This window comes from Lacerta agilis, chromosome Z (assembly GCF_009819535.1).
Source record: "Lacerta agilis isolate rLacAgi1 chromosome Z, rLacAgi1.pri, whole genome shotgun sequence".
NCBI classification, from domain to species: domain Eukaryota; kingdom Metazoa; phylum Chordata; class Lepidosauria; order Squamata; family Lacertidae; genus Lacerta; species Lacerta agilis.
The window spans coordinates 6412227-6421791 of NC_046331.1; positions in this window are offsets into that span (position 1 = coordinate 6412227).

Consider the following 9565-nt stretch of genomic DNA (forward strand, 5'->3'; position numbering starts at 1 on the left):
CCCTACTGTTAGAGGCATGCCATTTGCTGGGAACTACAAATTCTGTTGATCTCATTTCCTACTTGTGGGTTTCCCATAGGTTGGCCACTGTGAAAACAGGGTGCTAGACTAGATGGGCTTTGACCTGGTCCAGCCGGGCTCTTCTGAGCTGATTTATTGTTTAGTTGTGCTGTATTTTGAATTTGTATGTTTTATTGTTAGGTGGCATTGACTTCTGCTTGAGAATGCAAGCTGTTTAGTGGAAGACACTCATGCAAAGCAGATGTTCTACCACAGGAGTCAGCAACCTTTTCCAACCGTGAGCCGGTGCACCATCCCTCAGACCATGTGGTGGGCCAGACTATATTTTTTTTTTTTTGGGGGGGGGGTGAATGAATTCCTATGCCCCACAAATAACCCAGAGATGCATTTGAAATAAAAGCACACATTCTACTCACGTAAAAACACCAGGCAGGCCCCACAAATAACCCAGAGATGCATTTTAAATAAAAGCACACATTCTACTCATCTAAAAACACGCTGATTCCTGGACCGTCTGCGGGCCAGATTGAGAAGGTGATTGAGCCGCATCCTGCCCCCGGGCCTTAGGTTGCCTACCCTAGCTCTACCACATATGCTCTACAGCTCTTCCACAGGTGTTCTGGGAAGCAGCTCCATGCATAGGGCAGTGGAGGCTGGCTTATTTTGGCAAATGGGGCATTGCCCCACTAACCTCAGCCTGCTCTCTTCTGCCTGCCTTCCAACAATCAGCCCAGCGGATGACCCTCATTGCCCGCTTCCTCCTCCTCAGCCTCAGTGTTGTCCTTGCAGAACTCAGCAGGGAGGAAGATGGGGGCAAACATAGAAAGAATTGACTTTGCCTGTCATTGGCTCTGGTGCCACCTGCTGTTGGTCTCCCAGCCTTCCACCCTACCAGCACACATGAAAATCTATATTCATTTTTCTGTACACCCCCTCCCCGCCGCCACCAAAAAATGTACATTTTTGTATGCAATACCACTTGTCCAAAGTAACTTAATATATCTGTTTTGAAGTAATGTTGGCTGTTTTGGTTTTTTAAAAAAAATTTCTATAAGTAAATTTTAACGTAACTTTAAATGTCTTTATGTACAGCATAAAGGCAGATTTCATGCAGAGGCAGTTTTCTAAATGAATGAATGAATGATATCCACTTCCTTGTTCTGAGCTAGACCATTGGCCAGTCTAGATTAGTGTTGGATACACTGCCTGACAGCAACTCTCCAGAGATTCAGAAAAGGTTATTTCCCAATGAATTTGGGACCTCGTGCATTCAAAGCTTCTGCTCTTTTACTGAGCTGTAGCCCACCTAACATTCCTGTCATCATGATTCTGAACTAAATGCTGAAACGGAAACAGCAGGCCTTCAGGGAAGAACCTTTCCCAGCTCCACTGCCACACTAGGGGTGCTCTCGCTAGGGTCCCAATCCCACAGGGCATAAGTGTCTCACCAAAGTATTGATCAACATAGGGTTTCTAGTGCAGCACTGTCCAAACAAAACAAACTTCTGCCATGTGTGAAGAATCATTTATTCATTGCTTCAAACATAGTGAAAAGATGAGCTTCAGCGTCCCACCTAACTCTTCATTTCTATGATTCTACAGCAAAACCTTTTGCCAAGGCTTTCCATGAACTACAGGCATACCTTTGAGATATTGCAGGTTCAGTTCCAGAGGACCGCAATTAAGCTAATATAGCAATAAAGTAATGTATGGAAGTGAGAGCTGGACCATAAAGAAGGCTGATCGCCGAAGAATTGATGCTTTTGAATTATAGTGCTGGAGGAGACTCTTGAGAGTCCCATGGACTGCAAGAAGGTCAAACCTATTCATTCTTAAGGAAATCAGCCCTGAGTGCTCACTGGAAGGGCAGATCCTGAAGTTGAGGCTCCAGTACTTTGGCCACCTCATGAGAAGAGAAGACTCCCTGGAAAAGACCCTGATGTTGGGAAAGATGGAGGGCACAAGGAGAAGGGGACGACAGAAGATGAGATGGTTGGACAGTGTTCTCGAAGCAACTGGCATGAGTTTGGCCAAACTGCGGGAGGCAATGGAGGATAGGGGTGCCTGGCGTGCTCTGGTCCATGGGGTCACGAAGAGTCGGACACGACTGAACGACTGAACAACAACAACAAAGCAATAAAGTGAGTAACACAATTAAAAAAATATCCCATTGCATATAGAAGTTATGTTCACACTATACCGTAGTCTATTAAACTAATTCCCCACCCAGCTGTAGGAGGGGGGGGGAATCTAGGTCCAGCCCATGTCAGCTCCACTCGCATGGCCAGAAGAGGGGCAATGGTGGTCTGGGGCTTCTTTCCCCTAGAAGTGTCCAGGCTGCCTGTAGCTGCACACGCATCTTCATAAGGAGCAATACATGTGAAGCGCAATCAAGTGAGGCATGTGTGTAGACAATTGAATTCCTGTTTCTAAAATGCTGGTTTTTAGGTTGCCACCCAGAAACACCTTACTCATGGAAATAAATCAGCTCAAATTAGTCATTCATTTCAGCGGTTCTATTCTGGGTGGGACATAGTTGACTGCAGCCTTCTGTTTCTATGATATTATTTTGTTGCGATTAACTTGTATTTTCTTATACTGTTTAAATGGGATGCGGGTGGCGCTGTGGTTTAAACCACTGAGCCTCTTGGGCTTGCCGATCAAAACGTTGGCGGTTCGAATCCCTGTGACGGGGTGAACTCCTGTTGCTCGGCCCCAGCTCCTGCCAACCTAGCAGTTTGAAAGCATGCCCAAAAGTGCAAGTAGATAAATAGGTACCACTTCGGCGGGAAGGTAAACAGCGTTTCCGTGCGCTGTTCTTGTTTCACCGGAAGCGGCTTAGTCATGCTGGCCACATGACCTGGAAAAACTGTCTGAGGACAAACGTCGGCTCCCTCGGCCTGAAAGTGAGATGAGCGCCACAACCCCAGAGTCATTTGTGACTAGACTTAACTGTCAGGGGTCCTTTACCTTTACCTGTTACACTGTTTAAAGCTTTTTAACTTTACATAGTTTACAAATGCTTTGAAATACAATAAATAAAATAATTTAAACAGTTAATGAAGATATAGCTATTATTTTATGGCATGTTTGATCCTGCACATCAATGAAAAACAACATTTAAAAATGCCATGTGGCACCAGATATGGGGTGTGTGTGTGTGTGTGTGTGGATTGGAAGTTGGAATAAAGGCACATTGCAAATGAACAGTTGGAGAAGAAAATGAGCAGAAAGAAACAAACTGGGGAAAATAACAACTCAAATTAAAGCAAAGATGAAAAACTCATTCGTCTCTCCAGAAGTAGATCAGACGGTTGGACAAGATTCATGGAAGAACTTGACCTTCTTATGAAAGCAAATGAATCTAAAAAGAAATATTTTTTCCCCTTTTGTCTTTTTATTAAGTGGAAATTCTAAAAGCAATCAGTGGGGTGTCTGACATAAAGAAACCCCCAAGCAGTAAAGATGGACAAATCTCTCATTTTTAGTTTCTCTCATTTTTTCCTCAATCTTAAATTCAGTTATCCCAACAGTTATTCCCTCAACTCCTTATAAAAAATTCATTAGCAATTTAATGTGGCTTTCTGCTGATAAACATACTTTTGTAGGCAGTCTTGCATCTTTGCAAGCAATTTCCCCTAACACAATACATTTCTATATGCTATTTTCATTAATATGCGTATTTTAACACACACTTTGCCTAGTATACACATTTTGGACACGTTACTTTGTTGGAGAACTGTACTGCAAAGATTTGGAGCAGTGTAAATTTCAAAGCATGACTACATTCTGTTTTGCGTATTGTTTCAGGAACTGCAAATAAGGCGGAATCAACTTTAAATGGGAACTGAATAGAATCTGTCCCTAACCCCCTAGCTAACTGTGGGAGAGGTCATTGTCTCCTCCTTTGTCCTAGGTTCCCTGCCAGGTTGCTTGCATCTAGTTTGGGGAAAGGTGTGTTGATTTTTCACATCAAAGCACATTTGATTAGGGGTGAATTAATAGAAAGCTGATTCAAGATGATCTTGTGTGTGTGGAAGTTAACTGGAGGATTTATTTGGGGTGATCTGCCTGGGGGATTAATTGGTTTCTATTCTGTGAAATTTACATTTGAGTAAAAATTTCCCAATCGGCATATATAAAGATAAATGTTCTGTCCCTTTCTGCTTTCCTCAAATATTCTTCTTGTTGTTAATTAGACTTGTTAGTCACTTGTTGCCTGCAGGTGTCCAAGTGACTATTCTTAGGCAGAAAGAACCAGATGCACAAATATAAGGCGGGGGACACCTGGCTTACTAGCAGTACATGTGAAGAGCCAGTGTGGTGTAGTGGTTCAGAGTGGTAGACTCATAATCTGGGGAACCGGGTTTGTGTCTCCGCTCCTCCACATGCAGCAGCTGGGTGACCATGGGCTAGTCACACTTCTTTGAAGTCTCTCAGCCCCACTCACATCACAGAGTGTTTGTTGTAGGGGAGGAAGGGAAAAGGAGAATGTTAGCCGCTTTGAGACTCCTTTGGGTAGTGATAAAGTGGGATATCAAATCCAAACTCTTCTTCTTCATGTGAAAAGGATCTAGGGATCTTGGTAGACAACAAGCTGAAAATGAGTCAACAGTATGATGCAGCAGCAAAAAAGCTAGTGCCATTCTAAGCTGCACCAACAGAAGTATAGTGCTAGATAAAGGGAAGTTATAGTTCCATTTTATTCTGCCTTAGTCAGACCACACCTGGAATACTGTGTCCAGTTCTGGGCACCACAATTTAAGAAGGATATTGACAAGCTGGAGCATATGCAGAGGCGGGCAATCAAGAAGATCAAGGGTCTGGAAACCAAGCCTTATGAGGAACAATTGAAGGAGCTGGGTATGTTTAGCCTGGAAAAGAGGAGACTGAGAGGAGATATGATGGCCACCTTCAAATATCTTAAGGGTTGTCACATGGAAGAGGGAACAAGCTTGTTTTCTCCTGCTCCAGAGGGTAGGACCCAAACCAATTGATTCAACTTGCAAGAAAGAAGATTCCAACTAGACATCAGGAAAAACTTTCTGACAGTAAAAGCTGTTCAACAGTAAAATGGACTCCCCCGGAAGGTAATTGATTCCTTCATTGGAAATCTTCAGCAGAAGTTGGATGGCCATCTGTCATGGATGCTTTAGTTGTGATTCCTGCATCGCAAGTGGTTGGACTAGATGACCGTTGGGTTCACTTCCAACTCTACCATTTCTATGATTCTATGATCTACAACACATTAGAAAACATAGCTACAAATACATTATACTGCAAAGAGAAAACAAGTCCCAGTAATAACGGAATAAGACTGTTATCAAAAGGCATGGGAAAATACAAGTATTTACATGGTCCCAAAAATATGTCAATGAAGGTGCCAGGTGGATCTTGCTGGGGTGAGAATTCTACAAACTGGGATCCACAACTGAAAAGATCCTCTTTCCCATGTTGCCACCTTCTGAGCCTCCCTCAGACATGTAGAAAAGTCTTAGAAGACTATCTAAGGGTCCAGTTGGGTTAATTTTAGGAGAGGCATTGCAGAAAACATTGCGGTTCTAAGCCAGTTTGGTGTAGTGTCTAAGGTGTTCAGCTAGGACTTAGGAAACCTGGACTTGACTCCCCACTCAGTCATGAAGCCCTCAGGGTGACCGTGGGCCAGTCATTGCCTCCTACCCTAAACAACCTCACAGGGTTATTGTGTGGCTTAAATGAGATGTGGGAGAAAATGTTTGGATATACAGTGGTACTTCAGGTTACAGACGCTTCAGGTTACAGACTCGGCTAACCCAGAAATGGTACCTTGGGTTAAAAACTTTGCTTCAGGATGAGAACAGAAATCGTGCAGCGGCAGCAGCGGGAGGCCCCATTAGCTAAAGTGGTACCTCAGGTTAAGAACAGTTTCAGGTTAAAAACGGACCTCCAGAACGAATTAAGTTTTTAACCCGAGGTACCACTGTAGAGGCAATTAATCACCATCATCTTCTTTATATGTCAAAACCTGACAATAGGTAGGAGGCAGGTACATTTTGTGCATGCTAGATGTTCTATTATCTTAAAAAGCCAGTACAAAACCTCTCATTCATCCCCCTATCACCTATCCACATAATTTCTGTGCTTCAGAAGGCAATGGAGCAGAGGCTACTTTATGATGGCTATAAACAGCCTCTGGTTCAGAGGTATTTGCTTGGCAATTCTGTGGAACAGGAGATTGGATTAGATAGGTCTGTTGTTCTTATGAGCTGTGGGGACAGAATGCGTAGTACCTTGGCAATGCATGAATCTCCAATAGTAATCAAGAATGTGCCTCTTTTGCTTTGTAAGATTTTTGGATGCTATGCAGATATTAACATCAGCTCATATGTAGGAAATCCTTGGCCCTTCGGCTGTTGCTGAACTACAAGCCCCATCATCCCTTGTCATTTGCCATGTGTGCTGGAGCTGATGAAAGTTGCCCTCGAGGTGTTGATGGACTGCAACTCCCCCCCCCCCAGCCTTGCTTGTTGGAGCTCGTGGGAATCTAACAACATATGGGGGTTTGCAGGCTCCACATTCCTGGGCCAGAGTGTCCAGAAAAATACCCATTCATTAATGAAACGCTCCTGTTCAATAGTCTACCTTTGGAGTAAATGAGAGTGTGGGGTGTCTCTTTGTAAAAGTCAAATGAATGCCCTGTTTTATAAACCTGCATAACAGAAACATCAACCTATTGTAAAGGGGCCCTTATTGCCTATTGCAACGGTGTTCAAAACACCATCCAAATCTGCTAAGCTAAGCAGAAATTTAAACGGGTGCAGCTATTATGTTTCAGGTGTTTGTTTGTTTTCTTATTGCTAGGTTGGAGTTTGTCCCATGAATGAATGTGCTGCTTTCCTGTACCCTACTGATCCTGGCTGCTTCTTCATCTTAAATATGGATAACTTTTTCTAATACTGAGAAGAGCAAAGCATGGCACATAATTATAACAACAACTGATTAATTAATTAAAAGAAAGAAAGAAAGAAAGAAAGAAATTGTAAAATGTGTTTGCTGAAAATGACCACAAAGTTAAGCTGGATAAGATTGGTTACTGGATTAATTGATGGTGCCAGAGTTTTCCCCATTTTGCCGAGACATGTAAGTTTGGGGGCACTCCTGCCTTGTTGACTGTCCCTTTTTCCCCTCTATACCAGGCATAGGCAAACTCGGCCCTCCAGATGTTTGGGGACTACAATTCCCATCATCCATGACTACTGGTCCCATTAGCTGGGGATGATTTGGGAGTTGTAGTCCCAAAACATCCTGAGGACCGAGTTTGCCTATGCCTGCTCTATACACTCTGACTACCTCTTATATAGCTTGATGAAACCTTCCCTTGCTGGTTTCCCTTCCTGTCATATCTTCCCTCCCCAACTCTAAGGTTACAAGAAGCATCCTGATAGGTCAGACCTAAGGTCTATCTAGTGTTCCAACTGTGGCCAACCAGATACCCCTGGGAAACTCATAAGCAAGGCATGGAGGCACTAGTGAGTACTCATTGGGTTCAGTCAGGCAACCAGCTACAAATCCACCTAATGATAACTTCATCTAGTCCACATTTTGCCAGCTTCTCTGCAAGAATATCATGGGGGACTCAATTAGGGATGGGCAAATCTGTCAATGTCATTCCTCCTCCCTCCTTTTTTCCTCAGATCTTAAGTTCAGTTTGCTACAGTTCCACATTGGTTTGCAATTATTACTAGCATTTTTAAAAGTCCCTGTGAAAATGCATAATCCACAAATTTCCTCTAATATATATCATTTTATATGCAAATTTCCCTAATATGTACATTTGTGCAAAGCAGTTACCCCATATAATGCATTTTTGTATGTTATTTTCACACGCATATGCATTCCTTTGCACAGTTTATGTATTTACACACATTACTGGGGAACAGGGGGAGAGAGAATAACTGCATTGCAAAATTCAGAGAAGTGTGAATTTTGGAGGGTGACTTTGTTTTAATGCTCATAATGTTTCAGGAAATCTGAAGTTGGTAGGTTTACCTTTAAATAAAAAGGGAACCAATTTTCTCCCCCATCCCTATTTGTGACTGCAGTTTTGGAGGAGGTCTCCCCTGAACCACCCTCATGTAGCCTCCTCTGTGCACTTCCAAATGACCTTCTTAGTCCCATAAATCCTTTTTATCAGAGGCAGATTTAGGGCAGCACGACCACTTCATCCACACAGCGCATCTTGCTGAGGGGGCACCTTTTCACCTCCTCCCCAAAGCCCAGTGAGCACTTGCTTTGGGAAGTAGTCATGAGGGCTCTGGCAAGGTCTGCTTCTCCCCAAAGCCTGGTTACTGCTTGCCCAGCTCTGGAAAGGAGCTGGGAGGGCTCTAGGATCCTGTCAGAGCCCTCATACCTCCTTCCTTAAGCTCAGCGCCTCCCTTACATGGCTTTTGGAAGGCAGTGCAAGAGCTGCTTAGGGCAGGAGAGTCAAATTTTGGCCATATTGCACAGGGCACGTGTTATGTACTGAGTTGAATAGGATCCAAAATGCAGCAGTCTGACTGGTCCTAGAACAATAGGATTGAGATTGCAGCAGTCTGACTGGTCCCAGAACAATAGGATTGAGATTGCAGCAGTCTGATTGGTCCCAGAACAATAGGATTGAGATTGCAGCAGTCTGACTGGTCCCAGAACAATAGGATTGAGATTGCAGCAGTCTGATTGGTCCCAGAACAATAGGATTGAGATTGCAGCAGTCTGATTGGTCCGCAGGAGCCACCCAATCCAGCTCCAGGTGGAAGTGAATCCGCACTGTGATTGGCATACAGGAGTATCCCGGAATTAGCCAATCATGTGGGGCCCATTGTGTAAATAGTGTATATAAAGCAAATGTTTTGGGGGAACTGCATTCCTCACTACTATGAGCTGAATAAAGAGCATGAAATTCACACTCGACTCCGAGTATATTTCAGCACCATATTGCCAAGATCCATCCTGCTTTCATATCCCTGACCCTCTCCTTGTCTATAATATCTGTTTCCTAGTACTCTGCTAATTATCCCAGTGGAAGGGGGGGGGGAAGAAGCACATTAAAATGAAATAAGAAGAGACCTGCTGGATCAGACGGTAGGTCCTAAGGATGTAGGAATTATCAATTTCAGTTTCTCATTTTACAATTTTAAGTTCATTTCAGCACATTTCTGAATCAGTTGGTTTGTTGGTTTGTTTGTTGGTTGGTTGGTTGGTTTTAAATCTTAAATAAAAATTCAGCAGCATTTTAGTGTAAGGTTACCATATTTTTTTCAATGAATCCAGGGACACTTCATTGAAATCTGGGGACTGTCCCTGGGAAATGGGGACATCTGGTAACCTTATTTTAGTGTGCATTTCTCCTAATATATAAATTTCTGCATTTCATACTTTTCCAAATGTTCTGATACCAGGTGCTGTCTTAAGTAAATCTGGCACGCTGGCACGAAGATCCGTCCGGCATCCCTTGCGCTCCACTGGGCAGGGCCAGGCGCGGCGGGCAGCCGGAGGGCGCAGCATGGCGAGCAGAGACGCCAAA